The sequence below is a fragment of the Pan troglodytes genome, chromosome 16 (genome assembly GCF_028858775.2).
Source record: "Pan troglodytes isolate AG18354 chromosome 16, NHGRI_mPanTro3-v2.0_pri, whole genome shotgun sequence".
NCBI lineage: Eukaryota > Metazoa > Chordata > Mammalia > Primates > Hominidae > Pan > Pan troglodytes.
In genome coordinates, this window is record NC_072414.2 from 18,715,459 (window position 1) to 18,734,559 (window position 19,101).

General features: G+C 52.5%; 1 pseudogene; it reads right to left on the reverse strand.

The window, feature by feature from the left end:
• Nucleotides 1-239: 239 nt before the first annotated feature.
• On the reverse strand, nt 240-6,594 carry LOC107972958 (double homeobox protein 4-like protein 4; annotated as a pseudogene).
• Between the last annotated feature and the right edge of the window lie 12,507 nt (nt 6,595-19,101).

Genomic DNA, 19,101 nt, shown 5'->3' on the forward strand with positions numbered 1-19,101 from the left:
GGCCCATCAGCTGGTACCTGGGCCTGTTATGGGATCCCCAGGATGCCCAGGAAAGAATGGCAATTCTCCGCTCTGTGGAGTCTCTCACTGGGCCTAGACCTAGAAGGCAGGAATCCCAGGTCTGTCAGCCCGGTGGAGGTGGTGGAGGGAAGACACGCCACTCCATAGCCAGCCAGGTGTTCCTCTTGAAAGAGAGGCCACCGCCCTGCCCCGACCCAACCCCGTCCCAACCCTGGGTCCTAAAGCTCCTCCAGCAGAGCCCGGTATTCTTCCTCGCTTAGGGGTGCTTCCAGCGAGGCGGCCTCTTCCAAGGCCTCCAGCTCCCTCGGGGCCTCCGTTTCTAGGAAAGGTTGAGTCTGCTGCAGAAACTCCGGGCTCGCCAGGAGCTCATCCAGCAGCAGGCCAGAGGGGAGTGCAGACGAGCGCCCCAGCTCCTGGAGAGCCTGGGAAGGCGCCGGGATGCCTCGAATCTGCACCTGCCATGCGGATGCTTCTGGGGGAGCGGGCTGGCGAGCTGCAGCTGCCCCGGCTTGGGGTACCCACGCCGCCCTGGTGACCTGGGGACCCTGGCCTCAGCCCCACCACGGACTCCCCTGGGACGCAGGTGGCGCAAGCACTCCTTGGCCCTGTGGCCCCCCTAGAGCAGGCCCAGGCTGTCCCACCACACAAGGGCCCGGCAGGCCGTCGCGCTGCGGGTCCTGGTCCTCCTGGCTTTTGCCCAGGTGCAGAGACCACCGAGGAGCCTGAGGGTGGGACAGCATCCCTTCTGGAGGAGCCGGGGTGGCGTACGCAAAATCCCCGCGTGCCGGGGCAGGTTGGGAGATCTCTACACTGATCATTCAGGTGATGTAACTATTGTCTAGGCTCTGCTTAATGGGGCCTTGTCACATATCTCTGCGCTGATCACCCAGGTGATGTAACTCTTGTCTTGGCCATGCCCACAGGGGGATTGAGACATATCTCTGCAGTGATACCGAGTTGATCCAACTCATGCCTGGTCTCTGCCTACTGGGGACCTTGTGACACATCTCTGCACTGATCTCCCAGGTGCTGTAACTTTAGTCTAGGCTCTGGATATACGGCATTGTGACATATCACTGCACTGATCACCCAGGTGATATAACCCTTGTATAGGCTCTGCCTAAAGGGGGCTTGTGACATATCCCTGCACTGATCACCCAGGTGATATAACTCTTCCCTAGGGTCTGCCTACGGGGTGCTTTGTGACATATCCCTGAAATGATTACCCAATTGATATATAACTTGTCAAGGCTCTGCCTTCAGGGTCATTGCGATGTATCTCTGCACTGATCACCTAGCTCATGTAACCCTTGTCTAGGCTCTGCCTACAGTGGCATTGTGACATATCTCTGCACTGATCATACAAGTGATGCAACACTTGTCTAGGATCCGCCTAAAGGGACTTTGTGACATAACTCTGCACTGATCATCCAGGTGATGGGGCTTTTGTTTGTCTCTGCATAATGGGGCATTGTGACGTATTTCTTCACTGATCACCCAGGTGACAGACTCTTGTCTTGGATCTGCCTATGGGGGCATTGTGACATATGTCTGCACTGATCACCCAGGTGATATAACTGCTGTATAAGCTCTGCCTACAGGGGAATTGTGAGATCTCGCCACTGATCACCCAAGTGATGTAACTATTTTCTAGGCTTTGCCTACAGGGGGCTTTGTGACATACCTTTGCACTGATCACCCAGGTGATGTAACTCATCTAAGTTCTGCCTACAGGAGTTTTGTGACATATCTCTGCACTGATCACTTAGGTGATATAAAAATTTTATAAGCACTGCCTACAGGGAATTGTGACATATCTCTGCACTGATCACATAGGTGATGTAACTCCTTTCTAGGATCTGCCTACAGGGTGCTTTGTGACATAACCCAGCAATTATCACGCAGGTGATGTACCACTTGTCAAGGCTCTGCCTACAGGGACATTGCGATGTATCTCTGCACTGATCACCTAGGTCATGTATCTATTGTCTAGGCTCTGCCTACAGTGGCATTGTTACGTATCTCTGCACTGATCACGCAGGTGATTCAACTCTTTTCTAGGAACTTGCTACAGGGGGGATTGTGAAATATCACTGCACTGATCAACTAGGTGGTGTAACTCTTGTCTAGGCTCTGCCTACAGGGGCGTTTTCACATATCCCTGAACTGATGACAATGGTGTTGTAACTCTTGCCTAGTCTTTGCCTACAGGGGACATTGTGACATATCTCTGCACTGATCACCCAGGTGACGCAACTCTTATCTATGCTCTGCCTACAGAGGACATTGAGACATATCTCTGCACTGATCACTCAAGTGATGCAACTATTCTCTATGCACTGCCTACAGGGGGCATTGTGACATATCTCTGCACTGATCACCCAGGTGATGTAACTCTTGTCTAGGCTCTGCCTACAGGGGTATTTTAACATATCACTGCACTGATCACCGAGATGATGTAACTCTTGTATAGGCTTTGCTGACAGGGGGCATTGAGAGATATCTCTGCACTGATCACCGAGGTGACGCAACTCTTGTCTGGGATCTGCTTACAGGGGGCATTGTGACATATCTCTGCCCTGATCACCCCGGTGATGTAACTCTTGTCTAGGCTCTGCCTACTGGAGACATTGTGACATATCTCCGCACTGATCACCCAGGTGATGTCACTTTTGTCAAGGATATGGCTACAGTGACATTGTGACATGTCACTGCACTGATCACACAGCTGATGTAACTCTTGTCTAGGCTCTGGCTACAGGGGGCTTGTGACTCATCTCTGCACTGATCACCCAGGTGATGTTACCCTTGTCTTGGCTCCGCCAAAAGAGAGCATTGTGACATAACTCTGCACTGATCACCCAGTTGATGGGACTCTTTTCTAGGCTCTGCCTACAGGGGCTTTGTGACATATCTCTGCAGTGATCATGCAGGTGATGTAACACTTGTCTATATCTGCCTACTGGCGGCATTATGGCATATTTCTGCACTGATCACCCAGGTGATGGACTCTTGTCTTGGATCTGCCTATGGGGGCATAGTGACATATCTCTGCACTGATCACTGATGTGATGTAACGCTTGCGTAAGCTGCGCCTAAAGGGGAATTGTGACAGATATCTCCACTGATCACCCAGGTGATGTAACAATTTTCTGGGATGTTTCTACAGGGGGCTTTGTGATATATCTTTGCACTGATAACCCAGGAGATATAACTCTTGTCTAGGCTCTGCCTACAGGGGCTTTGTGACTTATTTCTGCACTGATCACCCAGGTGATGTAACTCTTATGTAGTCTCTGCCTACAGGGGCTTTGTGACGTATTTCTGCACTGATCACCCAGGTGATGTCACTCTTGTCTAGGCTCCACCTACAGGGGGGATTGTGAAGTATCTCTACACAGATCACCTAAGTTATGTAACTCATGTCCACTCTGTACCTACAGGGGTCATTGTGAAATATCTCTGCACTGATCACCCAGGTGATGGAAGTCTTGTCTACGCTCTGTCTACAGAGATTTGTGTGATATATCACTGCACTGATCACCTAAGTGATGTAAGCCTTCTATGGGATTTGGCTATAGAAGGCTTTATGACATATCCAGACGCTGACCTGTGAGGTGATGCAACTCTTGTCTAGGCACTGCCTACAGGGGACATTGGTATATATGTTGCACTGATCACCCAGATGATGGACTCTTGACTTGGATCTGCCTACATGTACATTGTGACACATCTCTGAACTGATCAAACAAGTGATGAATCTCTTGTCTAGGCTCTGCCTACAGGGGATTTGTGACACTTCTCTGCACTAATCACCCTGGGTAGGGAACTTTTATCTATGCTCTGCCTACAGGAGGCTTTATGACTTATACCTGCACTGATAACCTAGGTGATGTAACACTTGTCTAGGCTTTGCCTACACGGGAATTCTCACATATCTCTGCACTGATCGCCCTTTGGTGTAACTGCTGTCTAGGTTCAGCCTACAGGAGTGTTTTGACATATCTCTGCACTGATCACCCAGGTGATGTAACCCTTGTCTAAGCTCTGCCTACAGGGGCATTGTGACAGATCACTCCACTGCTCACCCAGGTGCTGTAAAAATTGTATGGGCTTTGCCTACAGGGGGCTTTGTGATATACATTTCCAGTGATCAAACAGGTGATGGAACCCTTGTCAAGGTTCTGCTTTCAGTGGCTTTGTGACATGTCTCTGCACTGATCACCCCAGGGATGAAACATTTGTCTACACTCTGCCTATAGGAGGCATTACGACTTATCTCTGCACTGATCACTAGGTGATGGAACACTTGTCTAGGCTCTGTCTACACGGGAATTTTCCCATATCTCTCGACTGATCACCTAAGTGATGTAACCCTTGTCTAGGTTCAGCATACTGGGGATTTCTGACATACCTATGCACTGATCACCGAGGTGAGGTAAATCATTTCCAGGCTTTTTGTACAGGGGACATTGTGATATATCTCTGCACTGATCACCCAAATGATGCAAATCTTCTCTAGGCTCCGCAGGGAGGGGGCATTTTGACATATTTCTGAACTGATCATCCAGGGGATGAAACTATTCTCCAGGCTTTGAATAAAGAGCGTCGGAAGGTGTTGGGAGAGCCTCAGCCAGAATTTCACGGATGGACAAGGGCACAGAGAGGCCAGCGGGCTCCCTTGCATGTGAGCCGTGGTGCTCAATGAGCGCAGGTCTAGCCAGGAGGCCGGTAAAGAGAGCTATAGGTCTGCATTCCACCGCCAGGAGCTCCATGGTGGCAGCTAGGAGGCTGCAGTGACACGTGCGGGCCGGCGACAGTGGCGCGGAGGCACAGAGGAGGCGAGTCGCTGGAGGGGTGTCAGGCCTAGGTACTGCGCGGGCCGGGTGTTTTACAGGACAGGGGTCTCCAACCAGCACAGCTGAGGAGGCCTATTCAGGGGGTGGGGGGTGGGGTGGGGAGGGGATGGTCAGGCGGTGGTGGGGTTTTGGAAAGGTATGAGAGCTCTGCCTGGGCTCCTCCCACAGCCCAGGCAGCAGCCCGCAAACCCGCGCGAGCACAGAAGGTTGACCACCTGCTGGTACCTGCGCCGGCTCTGGGATCCCCAGGATGCCCAGGAACGAATGGCAGTTCTCCGCCGTGTGGAGTCTCTCACTGGGCCTAGACCAAGAAGGCAGGAATCCCAGGCCCGTCAGCCCGGTGGACGGGGCAGGGATAAGACACGATCTCCATAGCCAGCCATGTCTTCCCAATGAAAGAGAGGCCACCACCCTTCCCGTGCCCAACCCCGTCCCAACCCCGCGTCTTAAAGCTCCTCCAGCAGAGCCCGGTATTCTTCCTCACTGAGGGGTGCTTCCAGCGAGGCGGCCTCTTCCAAGGCCTCCAGCTCCCCCGGGGCCTCCGTTTCTAGGAAAGGTTGCGCCTGCTGCAGAAACTCCAGGCTCGCCAGGAGCCCATCCAGCACCCAGCTGGAGGGGTGTGCAGACGAGCGCACTGGCTCCTGGAGCTCCTGGGGGGGCGCCGGAAGCCTTGCATCTGACCTTACCGCGTGAAGGCCTCAGGGGACGCAGGCAGGCGAGTTGGAGATGCCCCGGCTTGGGGTACCCACACCGTCCTGGTGACCTGGGGACCCCGGCCCCAGCCCCACCACAGACTCCCCTGGGATGCGGGTGGCGCAAGCACACCTTGACCCTGTGGCCCCGCTTGAGCGGGCCCAGGCTTTCCCACCGTGCATGGGCCCGGCAGGATGTCAGGCTGCGAGTCCGGGTCATCCCGGGTTTTGCCTGGGTGCGGAGGCCACCGAGGAGCCTGAGGGTGGGAGAGCGACCCTTCCGCAGGAGACGGGGCTGCCTAGGGAAAATACCTGCTTGCCGGGGAAGGTTGGGATATCCCCTCTGCCGACGAGGCCTGGCTGTTCTTGAGCACGGTGACGGCCCACGCTCCCTGGCTCACGAAAGCCCCCTGTGGGAGAGCCCCAGGCGCACAGGGCACGTGGGGTGCGGGAAGCCCCGTTCCCCACTCGCCAGTGTGGGCGAAGTCGACCCACGAGGGAGCAGGGTGACACCCGACGGGGGCCACGATGCACAGGCCGCCTACCTGCACTGGCGCCCTGCCAGCCTGTCCCGGGTGCCTGGCCCTTCGATTCTGAAACCAGATCTGAATCCTGTACTCTGGGAGGCCCGTCTCTCTGGCCAGCTCTTCCCTGGCAGTGATGCCTGGAAAGCGATCCTTCTCAAAGGCTCGGAGGAGCAGGGCAGTCTGAGATCTGGTGACGGTGGTCCGCTTTTGCCTGCCTTCTTGTGGGCCACATCTCCCAGGCCAGGGCCAAGATTCCCGCCGGTGCTGTCTCAGCTGGCGTGACCTCTCATTCTGAAACCAAATCTGGACCCTGGGCTCCAGAATGCTGATGGCCTGGGTCAGCCGTTCTCTGGTGGCGATGCCCGGGTACGGGTTCCACTCAAAGCAGGCTCGCAGGGCCTAGCTTTGGCTCTGGGTCTAAACGAGTCTCTGTCGCCATCCCCATCCCCGGGCTTCTGCGGGGAGGGTGCCGTCCGAAGGTGTCAGAAGGGCCATCGCGGGGAGCCCCAGCCAGAATTTCTCGCACGGACAGGGGCAGAGAGAGACTGGCAGGCTCCGGTGCACCTCAGCCAGCCTGTGCACTGTGGCAGGTGCAGCCAGGAGGCCTGCTGAGACAGCCAGCCAGTGGCTCTTATAAAGGCCCTCAGGCAGGCAGGCTCCACCCCTTCATGAATGGCGGTAAGCCCTGGGACAGCACGCCCCACACCGAAGGGTCCCAGGGCATCAAGGGGTGGTGGGGTGTGGGAAGAGGGCGTGGTGATGGCGGTGGTGGGGCCGGAGAGACGAAAAGGAAGGGGGCCAGGGGGAAGTGGTGAGGGGGGTGCGTTTTGGGGGCTGGCTTTCTGGACCTCTCTAGGAAATCCGCGGGAACTGGAATCCGCTCTCTGGGCTCCCACGCATCTTCAGCAGGGAGAAACCGGCCTGGGAAGTTGGAGGGGAGTGTGGAACTGAACCTCCGTGGGAGTCTGGAGTGTTCCAGGCCCTCTCTCCGTGAAGGAGGCAGTGCCTGTGGTTGTCGCCATTGCCGAGACAGTCTCACACACGCAGGCCTGTGGCTCTCATTCATTTCCACGTAGGTAACCACGGCGAGACCCCAGAGATAAGATGCCTCCCCGGCGTGATGGCCTGACGATGGATACCCATGTGCGGCAACATGGGGAGTCTGCAGTGTGGCTGGTTTGGAAACTGGCAAGGAGAGCGTTGGCACCATGCGGGTCTTCCACCCTTTCCTGCATGTTTCCGGGTGCCCGGAGAGCTCTGGGAGCAAACAGTCAGCATGACACATCTCTGAACTGATCAACAAAGTGATGTAACTCTTGTCTACGATCTGCCTACAGGGTCTTTGTGACATATCTTTTCACTGATCACCCAGGTGATGGGACTTTTGTATAGGCTCTGCCTATGGGGACTTTGTGACATATCTCTACGCTGATCACCTAGGTGATGTAACTCTTGTGTTGGATCTGCCTATGGGGGCATTGTGACATATTTCTGCACTGATCACCCAGGAGATGTAACTCGTGTCTAGGCTTGGCCTACAGGGGCTTTGGGCCATATTTCTGCACTGACCACCCAGGTGATGTAACTCTTGTTTAGGCTCTGAATACAGGGGCTTTGCGACCTATTTCTGCACTGATCACCCAGGTGATGTAACATTTACCTAGGCTCTGCCTACAGGGGCGTTTTGACATAGCTCTGCACAGATCACCTAGGTTATGTAACTCTTGTCCACTCTCTGCCTACAGCGGGCATTGTAAAATATCCCTGCACTGATCACCCAGGTGATGGGACTCTTCTCTATACTCTGCCTAGAGGGGGATTTGTGAGATATCTCTGCACTGATCACCCAGGTGATGGAAGTCTTGTCAAGTCTCTGTCTATGTGGGCATTGTGTCAAATATCTGCACTGATCACCCAGGTGATGTAACTCTTGTCTAGGACCTGTCTACAGGGATTTGTGTGACATATCACTGCACTGATCACCTAGGTGATGTAATCCTTGTATGTGCTTTGCCTACAGAAGGCTTTGTGTCATATCTATGCACTGATCTCTGAGGTGATGCAACTCTTGTCTAGGAACTGCCTACAGGGGACATTGGTATATATCTCTGCACTGATCACCCAGATGATGGACTCTTGTCTTAGATCTGCCTACATGGACATTGTGACACATCTCTGAACTGATCAACCAAGTGATGAAACTCTTGTCTTGGCTCTGCCTACAGGGTCTTTGCGACACCTCTCTGCATTGATCACCCTGGGAGGGAACTCTTGTCTATGCTCTGCCTACAGGAGGCTTTATGACTTATACCTGCACTGATAACCTAGGTGATGTAACACTTGTCTAGGCTCTGCCTACACGGGAATTCTCACATATCTCTGCATTGATCGCCCAGGTGACAGACTCTTGTCTTGGATCTGCCTATGGTCGCATTGTGACACATCTCTGCACTGATGACCCAGGTGATGTAACCCTTGTCTAAGCTCTGCCAACATGGGCATTGTGACAGATCTCTCAACTGCTCACCCAGGTGATGTAATAATTGTCTGGGCTTTGCCTACAGGGGCCTTTGTGATATATACATTTCCACTGATCAAACAGGTGATGTAACACTTTTCAAGGTTCTGCCTACAGGGGCTTCGTGACATATCTCTGCACTGATCACCCCAGGGTGGAAACACTTGTCTACACTCTGTCTACTGGAGGCTTTATGTCTTATCCCTGCACTGATCACTAGGTGATGTAACACTTGTGTAGGCTCTGTCTACACGGGAATTTTCACATATTTCTACACTGATCACCTAAGTGATGTAACCCTTGTCTAGGTTCAGCCTACTGGGGATTTCTGAAATACCAATGCACTGATCACCGAGGTGATGTAAATCATTTCCAGGCTTTTTGTACAAGGGACATTGTGATATATCTCTGCACTGATCACCCAAATGATGGAAATTTTCTCTTGGCTCCGCAGGGAGGGGCATTGTGACATATTTCTGAAGTGATCATCCAGGAGATGTAACTACTCTCCAGGCTTTGAATAAAGAGTGTCTGAAGGTGTTGGGAGAGCCTTAGCCGGAATTTCACTGATGGACAAGGGCACAGAGAGGCCAGTGGTCTCCCTTGCATGTCAGCTGGGGTGCGCAATGAGTGCAGGTGTAGCCAGGAGGCCAACAAAGAGAGCTAGAGGTCTGCGTTCCGCCGCCAGGTGCTCCATGGTGGCAGCTGGGAGGCTGCAGGGGCACGGGCGGGCCAGCGACGGTGGCGCGGAGGCACAGAGGAGGCGAGCCGCCGGAGGCGTGTCAGGCCTGGACGCTGCATGGGCCCGGTGTTTCGCGGGACGTGGGTCTCCACCCATCGCAGGGGAGGATCCATTTTACGTGGGTGGGGTGTGGGGGTGGGGACGGGTTGGTCAGGCCGTGGTCAGGTGGTGGAAAGGCCTTAGATCTCTGCCTGTGCCTCTCCCACAGCCCAGGCGGCTGCCACCAAACCCACGAGTGTGCAGTGGTCTGCCCAACTGCTGGTACCTGGGCCGGCTCAGGGATCCCCAGGATGCCCAGGAAAGAATGGCAGTTCTCCGCTGTGTGGAGTCTCTCACTGGGCGTAGACCTAGATTGCAGGAATCCCATGCCAGTCAGGCTGGTGGAGGGGGCGTTGGGAAGACACGCCCCTGCATAACCAGCCAGGTGTTCCCCGCGAAAGAGAGGCCACCGCCCTGACCCGACCCAACCGTACCCTGTCCCAACCTGACGTCCTAAAGCTCCTCCAGCAGAGCCCGGTATTCTTCCTAGCTGAGGGGTGCTTCCAGTGAGGCGACCTCTTCCAAGGCCTCCAGCTCCCCCAGGACCTCCGTTTCTAGGAATGTTTGAGCCTGCTGAAGAAACTCTGGGCTCGCCAGGACCTCATCCAGCAGCCGGCTGGAGGGGAGTGCAGACGAGCGCCCCGGCTCCTGGAGCGCCTAGGGGGGCACCAGGATGCCTTACATCTGACCCTGCTGCATGGAGGTCTCAGGGGGCATGGGCAGGCGAGGTGGAGATGCCCCAGCTTGGGGTTCCCATGCCGCCCTGGCGAAATGGGGACCCCGGGCCCAGCCCCACCACACACTCCCCTGGGACTCGGGCAGCGCAAGCACACCTTGGCCCTGTGGCCCCGCTTGAGTGGGCCCAGGCTGTCCCACCGTGCAAGGGCCCGGCAGGCCGTCGCGCTGCGGGTCCTGGTCCTCCCGGGTTTTGACCGGGTGCAGAGGCCACCAAGGAGCCTGAGTGTGGAAGAGCGACCCTTCTGGAGGAGCCGGCACGGCGTAGGGAGAATCCCCGCGTGCCAGGGCAGGTTGGGAGATCTCCTCTGCTGGCGCGGCCTGGCTGGGCTGGAGCACGGTGATGGCCATCGCTCCCTGGCTCATGAAAGCCCCCTGTGGGTGAGCCCCAGGTGCGCAGGGCACGTGGGGTGTGGGAAGCCCCGTTACCCACGCGCTGGTGTGGGCGAAGGCAACCCACGAGGGATCTGGGTGACACCCGCCAGGGGCCGTGATGCACAGGCCGCCTGCCTGCGTGGGCGCCCTGCCTCCCTGTCCCCGGTGCCTGGCCCTTCGATTCTGAAACCAGATCTGAATCCTGGACTCCGGGAGGCCCGTCTCCTAGGCCAGCTCTTCCCTGGTGGCGATGCCTGGAAAGCGATCCTTCTCAAAGCCTTGGAGGAGCAGGGCGTTCTGGGATCCGGTGATGGCGGTCCGCTTTCACCTGCCTTCTTGCAGGCCTCGTCTCCCGGGCCACGGCCGAGATTCCCTCCGGTGCTGCCTCAGCTGGCATGACCTCTTATTCTGAATCCAAATCTGGACCCTGGGCTCCGGAATGCCGATCGCCTGAACGAGCCGTTCTCTGGTGGCAATGCCCGAGTACGGGTTGCACTCAAAGAAGCCTCGTATGGCCTCGCTTTGGGATGGGGTCCAAAAGAGTCTCCTTCGTCTTCACCGTACCCGGGCTTCCGTGGTGAGGGTACTGTCTGAAGTTTTGGGGAGGGCCACCGCGGGGAGCCCCAGCCGGAATTTCAGAGATGGACACCGGCAGAGAGAGGCTGGCAGGATCCCGTGCACCTCAGCCGGCCTGTGCACTGCGGCAGGTGCAGCCAGGAGGCCTGCCCAGACACCCATCCAGCGGCTCTTATTAAGGCCAGCAGGCAGGCAGCCTCCATCCCTCCATGAATGGCGGTGAGACCTGGGACAGCCTGCCTCACCCTGGAAGGGTCCCAGGGCATCGAGGCCTGCGGCCAGGGGATGGTGGGTTGGGGCGGACAGCATGATGATGGTGGTGATGGGGCCAGAGAAACAAAGAGGAAGGGGGCGAGGGGGAGGGGGTGACGCTGGCGCGTTTCGGGGGCTGGCTCTTCGGACCTTTCCAGGAATCCTGTGGGAACTGGAAGCCCCTCTCTGGGCTCCCACGCATCTTCAGCAGGCACAAACCGGCCTGGGAGGGTGGAGGGGAGAGTGGAACTGAACCTCCGTGGGAGTCGAGTGTTCCAGGCCCTCTCTCCGTGAAGGAGGCGGTGCCTGTGGGTGTCGCCATTGCCGGGACTGTCTCACAGGCACAGGCGTGTGGCTCTCGTTCATTTCCAGGTATGAGACAAGAGCGAGACCCCAGAGAAAAGATGGCTCCCCGGCGTGATGGCCTGACGATGGATTCCCATGTGCAGCAACATGGGGAGTCTGCATTGAGACCGGTTTGGATAACGGTAAGGAGAGCAAAGGCATCATGCCGGTCTTCCACCCTTACCTGCATGTTTCCGGGTGCCTGCAGAGCTCCGGGAAAAAGCAGTCAGCATGACACATTTCTGAACTGATCAAAAAAGTGATGTGACACTTGTCTAGGCTCTGCCTACCGGGGCTTCGTGACATATCTCTGCACTGACCACCCAGGTGATGGGACTGTTCTCTAGGCTCTGCCTATGGGGGGATTTTGACTTATCTCTACACTGATCACCCAGGTGATGTAACTATTGTGTTGGATCTGCCTATGGGGGCATTGTGACATATTTCTGCACTGATCACCCAGGTGATGGGACTCTTGTCTAGGCTCTGTGTATGGTTCCTTTGTAACATATCTCTGCACTGATCATGCAGGTGATTTAAAGCTTGACTAGGCTCTGCCTACGGGGCATAGTGACATATCACTGCATTGATCACCGAGGTGATGTAACTCTTGTCCAGGCTCTGTCTATAGGGGGCCTTGTGACATATCTCTGCACTGATCATCTAGGTGATGTAACTCTTACTTATGCTCTGCCTGCAGGGGCATTGTGAAATATATCTGCACTGATCACCCAGGTGATGGGACTCTACTCTAGGCCCTGCCTACTGGGGGCATTGTCACATATTTCTGCACCGATCACCCAGGTGGAGGACTCTTGTCTTGGATTTGCCTATAGGGGCATTGTGACATATCTCTGCACTGATCACCTAGGGGGTTTAACTCTGGTCTAAGCTCTGCCTAAAGGAGCATTGTGACAGAACTCTGCACTGATCACTCAGGTGATGTAACTATTGTCTAGGCTCTGCTTAAAGGGGCCTTGTCACATATCTCTGCACTGATCACCCAGGTGATGTAACCCTTGTTTAGGCTCTGCTTACAGGGGGTGTTGTGACATATCTCTGCACTGATAACCTAAGTGATGTAACACTTGTGTAGGCTCTGCCTACAGGTGCATTTTGACATATCTCTCCACTGTTAACCAAGGTGATGCAACTGTTGCCTAGGCTGCGCCCACAGGGGGATTGAGACATATCTCTGCACTGATCTCGAGTTGATCCAACTCTTGCCTGGTCTCTGCCTACTGGGGACATTGTGACATATCTCTGCACTGATCTCCCAGGTGCTGTAAATTTAGTCTAGGCTCTGGCTACACGGCATTGTGACATGTCACTGCACTGATCACCCAGGTGATATAAATGTTGTCTAGACTCTGCCTACAGGGGGCTTGTGTTATATCTCTGCACTGATCTCCCAGGTGACATAACTCTTCTCTATGACCTGCCTACAGGGTGCTTTGTGACATATCCCTGCAATGATCACCCAGGTGATATACCAGTTTTCAAGGCTCTGCCTACAGGGGCATTGCGATGTATCTCTGCACTGATCACCTGGTTCATGTAACTCTTGTCTAGGCTCTGCCTACAGTGGCATTGTGACATATCTCTGCACTGGTCAAACAGGTGATGTAACTATTGTCTAGGATCTGCCTACAGGGTGCTTTGTGACATATACCTGCAATGATCACCCAGGTGATGTACCGCTTGTCAAGGCTCTGCCTACAGTGACATTGCGATCTATCTCTGTACTGATTACCAAGGTCATGTAACTCTTGTCTAGGCTCTGCCTGCAGCGGCATTGTGACATATCTCTGCACTGATCATCCAATTGATGTAACACTTCTCTAGGATCTGCCTAAAGGGACTTTGAGACATAACTCTTCACTGATCATCCAGGTGATGGGGCTTTTGTCTAGGCTCTGCTAAGGGGGCATTGTGACATATTTCTGCACTGATCACCCAGGTGACGGACTCTTGTCTTGGATCTGCCTATGGAGGCATTGGGACATATCTCTGCAATGATCGCCCAGGTGATGTAACTTTTGTATAAGCTATGCCTACAGGGGAATTGTGAGAGATCTTGCCACTGATCACCCAAGTGATGTAACTATTGTCTAGGCTTTGCCTACAGGGGGCTTTGTGACACAACTTTGCACTGATCACGAATATGATGTAACTCATCTGAGTTCTGCCTACAGGAGCTTTGTGACATATCTGCACGGTTCACTTGGGTGATGTAACGCTTTTATAAGCACTGCCTACAGAGAAGTTTGACAAATCTCTGCACCGATCACCCAGGTGATGTAACTCTTTTCTAGGATCTGCCTACTGGGTTCTTTTTGATATATCACTGCAATGATCACCCAGGTGATGTACCTCTTGTCAAGCCTCTGCCTACAGGGACATTGCGATGTATCTCTGCACTGATCACCTTGGTCATGTAACTCTTGTCTAGGCTCTGCCTACAGTGGCATTGTGACATATCTCTGCACTGATCATCCAAGTGATGTAACTCTTGCCTAGGATCTGTCTAAAGGGACTGTATGACATAACTCTGCACTGATCATCAAGGTGATGGGGCTTTTGTCTAGGCTCTGTTTAAGGGTGCATTGTGACATATTTCTGCACCGATCACCCAGGTGACAGACTCTTGTCTTGGATCTGCCTATGGGGGCATTGTGACATATCTCTGCCCTGATCACCCAGGTGATGTAATCGTTGTATAAGCTCTGCCTACAGGGGAACTGTGAGAGATCTCACCAGTGATCACCCAAGTGATGTAACTATTGTCTAGGCTTTGCCAACAAGGGGCTTTGTGACATACATTTGCACTGATCACCCAGGTGAATTAACTCATCTAAGTTCTGCCTACAGGAGCTTTGTGACTTATCTCTGCACTGATCACTTAGGTGATGTAACACTTTTATAAGCACTGCCTACAGGGAATTTTAACAAATCTCTGCACTGATCAACTAGGTGATGTAACTCTTGTCTACCCTCTGCCCAAAGGGGGCATGGTGAAATATCTCTGCACTGATCACCCAGGAGATTCAACTTTTGTGTAGGATCTGCCTACAGGGGATATTGTGAAATATATCTGCACCGATCAACTAGGTGATTTGACTCTTTTCTAAGCTCTGTTTAAGGGACGTTTTCACATATCCCTGAACTGACGACAAAGGTGATGTAACCTTTGCATAGGCTTTGCCTACAGGGGACATTGTGACATACCTCTGCACTGATCACCCAGGTGATGCAACACTTCTCTATGCTCTGCCTACAGGGGACATTGTGACATATCTCTGCACTGATCACCCAGATGATGCAACTCTTCTCTATGCTCTGCCTACAGGGGCATTGTGACTTAGCTCTGCACTGATCACCCAGGAGATGTGTCTCTTGTCTGAGCTCTGCCTGGAGGGACATTGGGACATATCTCTGCACTGATCGCTGAGGTGATGTACAACTTGTCTAGGCTTTGCCTTCAGTGGGATTTATGAAATATCTCTGCACTGATCACCCAGGTGATGTCACTTTTGTCAAGGATATGGCTACAGGGACATTGTGACATGTCACTGCACTGATCACACAGCTGATGTAACACTTGTCTAGGCTCTGCTTACAGTGGGTTTTCTGACTTATCTCTGCACTGATCACTTAAGTGATGTAACACTTGTGTAGGCTCTGCCTACTGGGGCATTTTGACATATCTCTGCACTGTTAACCGAGGTGATGTAACTCTTTTCTAGGCTGTGCCCACAGGGGGATTGAGATGTATCTCTGCACTGATCCCGAGGTGATCCAATTCTTGCCTTGTCTCTGCCTATTGGAGACATTGTGACATGTTTCTGCACTGATTTCCCACGTGCTGTAACTTTAGTCAAGGCGCTGGCTACACGGCATTGTGACACATCAGTGCACTGATCACCCAGGTGATATAACTCTTGTCTGGGCTCTGCGTACAGGGGGCTTCTGACATATCTCTGAACTGATCACCCAGGTGGTGTAACTCATCTAAGTTCTGCCTACAGGAGCTTTGTGACTTATCTCTGCACTGATCTCTTAGGTGATGTAACATTTTTATAATCACTGCCTACAGGGAATTTTGACAAATCTCTGCACTGATCACCTAGGTGATGTAACTCTTTTCTAGGATCTGCTACAGTGTGCTTTGTGACATATCCCTGCAATGATCACCCAGATGATGTACCACTTGTCAAGGCTCTGCCTACAGGGACATTGCGATGTATCTCTGCACTCATCACCTAAGTCATGTAACACTTGTCTAGGCTCTGCTTACAGTGGCATTGTGACATATCTCTGCACTGATCATCTAAGCGATGTAACACTTGTCTAGGATCTTCCTAAAGGGAGTTTGTGATATAACTCTTCACTGATTATCCAGGTGATGGGGCTTTTGTCTAGGCTCTGCCTAAGATGGCATTGTGACATATTTCTGCACTGATCACCCAGGTGACGGACTCTTGTCTTGGATCTGCCTATGGGGGCATTGTGACATATCTTTGCACTGATCACTCAGGTGATGTAACACATCTAAGTTCTGCCTACAGGAGCTTAGTGACATATCTCTGCACTGATCACTTAGGTGATTTAACACTTCTATAAGCACTGCCTACAGGGAATTTTGACAAATCTCTGCACTGATCACCTAGGTGATGTAACTCTTTCCTACACTCTGCCCAAAGGGGGCATTGGGAAATATCTCTGCACTGGTCACCCAGGTGATTAAACTCTTGTCTAGGTTCTGCCTACAGGGCGTACTGGGAAATATCTCTGCACTGATCAACTAGGTGATGGAACTCTTGTCTGGGATCTGCTTACAGGGGGCATTGTGACACATATCTGCCCTGATCACCCAGGTGATGTAACTCTTGTCTAGGCTCAGCCTACTGGAGACATTGTGACATATCTCCGCACTGATCACCCAGGTGATGTCAGTTTTGTCAAGGATATGGCCAGAGGGACATTGTGACATGTCACTGCACTGATCACACAGCTTATGTAACACTGGGCTAGGCTCTGGCTACAGGGGGCTTGTGACACATCTCTGCACTGATCACCCATGCGATGTAACCCTTGTCTAGGCTCTGCCAAAAGGGAGCATTGTGACATAACTCTGCACTGATCACCTGGGTGATGGGACTCTTGTCTAGGTTCTGCCTACAGGGGCATTGTAACATATCTCTGCACTGATCACTCATGTGATGTAACGTTTGTCTAAGCTGCGCCTAAAGGGGAATTGTCACAGATATCTCCACTGATCACCCAGGTGATGTAACAATATTCTAGGATTTGTCTACGGGGGCTTTGTGACGTATCTTTGCACTGATCCCCGAGGAGATGTAACACTTGTCTAGGCTTGGCTTACAGGAGCTTTGTGACATATTTCTGCACTGATCACCCAGGTGATGTAACTCTTGTTTAGGTTCTGCCTACAGGGTCTTTGTGACGTATTTCTGTACTGATCATCCAGGTGATGTAACTCTTCTCTAGGCTCCACCTACAGGGGATACTGTGACGTATCTCTGCACTGAACACCCAGGTGATGTAGCTCTTTTCTAGGCTCCAACTACAGGGGGTATTGTGACGTATTTCTGCACTGATCACCCAGGTGATGTAACATTTATCTAGGTCTGTGTACAGGGACGTTTTGACATAGCTCTGCACAGATCAACTAGGTTATGTAACTCTTGTCCACTCTCTGCCTACACGGCGCATTGTGAAATATCTCTGCACTGATCACCCAGGTGATTCAACTCTTGTTTAGGATCTGCCTACAGGGGGTATTGTGAAATATCTCTGCACTGATCAACTAGGTGATGTAACTATTGTGTGGGCTCTACATACAGGGGGGATTTCACATATCTCTAAACTGATGACAAAGGTGATGTAACTCTTGCCTAGACTTTGCCTACAGGGGACATTGTGACATATCTCTGCACTGATCACCCTGGTGATGCAACTCTTCTCTATGCTCTGCCTACAGGGGACTTTGTGACATATCTCTGCACTGATCACCCAGGTGATGTAACTCTTTTCTAGTCTCTGCCTACAGAGGGCGTTTTGACATCACTGTGCATGTATCACAAAGGTTATGTAACTCTTGTCTAGGCGCTGGCTATGGGGGCATTGTGACTTATCTCTGCACTGATCACCCAGGAGATGTGACTCTTGTCTAAGCTCTGCCTAGAAGGACATTGGGACATATGTCTGCACTGGTCGCTGAGGTGATGTAAAACTTGTCTTGGCTTTGCCTACAGTGGGATTTATGATATATCTCTTCACTGATCACCCAGGTGATGTAACTCTTGTCTAGGATCTGCTTACAGGGTGTATTGTGTGATATATCTACACTGATCACACAGGTGATGTAACTCTTGTCTAGGCTCTGCCTACAGGGGCGTTTTCACATATCACTGCACTGATCACCGAGGTGATGTAACTCTTGTATAGGCTGCACTGACAGGTGGCATTGAGACATATCTCTGGACTGATCACCGAGGTGATTCAACTCTTGTCTGGGGTCTGCTTACAGGGGGCATTGTGACATATCTCTGCCCTGATCACCCAGGTGATGTAACTCTTGTCTAGGCTCTGCCTATCGGAGACATTGTGACATATCTCCGCACTGATCACCCAGGTGATGTCACTTTTGTCAAGGATATGGCTACAGGGACGTTGTGAAATGTAACTGCACTGATCACACAGCTGATGTAACTCTTGTCTAGGCTGTGGCTACAGGGGCTTGGGACACATCTCTGCACTGATAATCCAGGTGATGTAACCCTTGTCTAGGCTCTGCCAAAAGGGGGCATTGTGACATAACTCTGCACTGATCACCCAGGTGAAGGGACACTTGTCTTGGCTCTGCCTGCAGGGGCATTGTGACATAACTCTGCAGTGATCACGCAGGTGATGTAACTCTTGTCTATATCTGCCTTCTAGTGGCATTGTGGCATATTTCTTCACTGATCACCCAGGTGATGGACACTTGTCTTGGATCTCACTGTGGGGGAATAGTGACATATCTCTGCACTGATCACTCATGTGATGTAACACTAGTATAAGCTGCGCCTAAAGGGGAATTGTGACAGATATCTCCACTGATCACCCAGGTGATGTAACAATTTTCTGGGATTTGTCTATAGGGTGTTTTTTGACATATCCTTGCACTGATCACCCAGGAGATGTAACTCTTGTTTAGGCTCTGCCTACAGGGGCTTTGTGACATAATTCTGCACTGATCACCCAGGTGATGTAACTCTTGTTTAGGCTCTGCCTACAGGGGTTTTGTGAAATATCTCTGCACTGATCAACCAGTTGATGTAACTCTTTTCTAGGCTCTACCTACACTTTGTATTGTGACGTATCTCTGCACTGATCACCCAGGTGATGTAACATT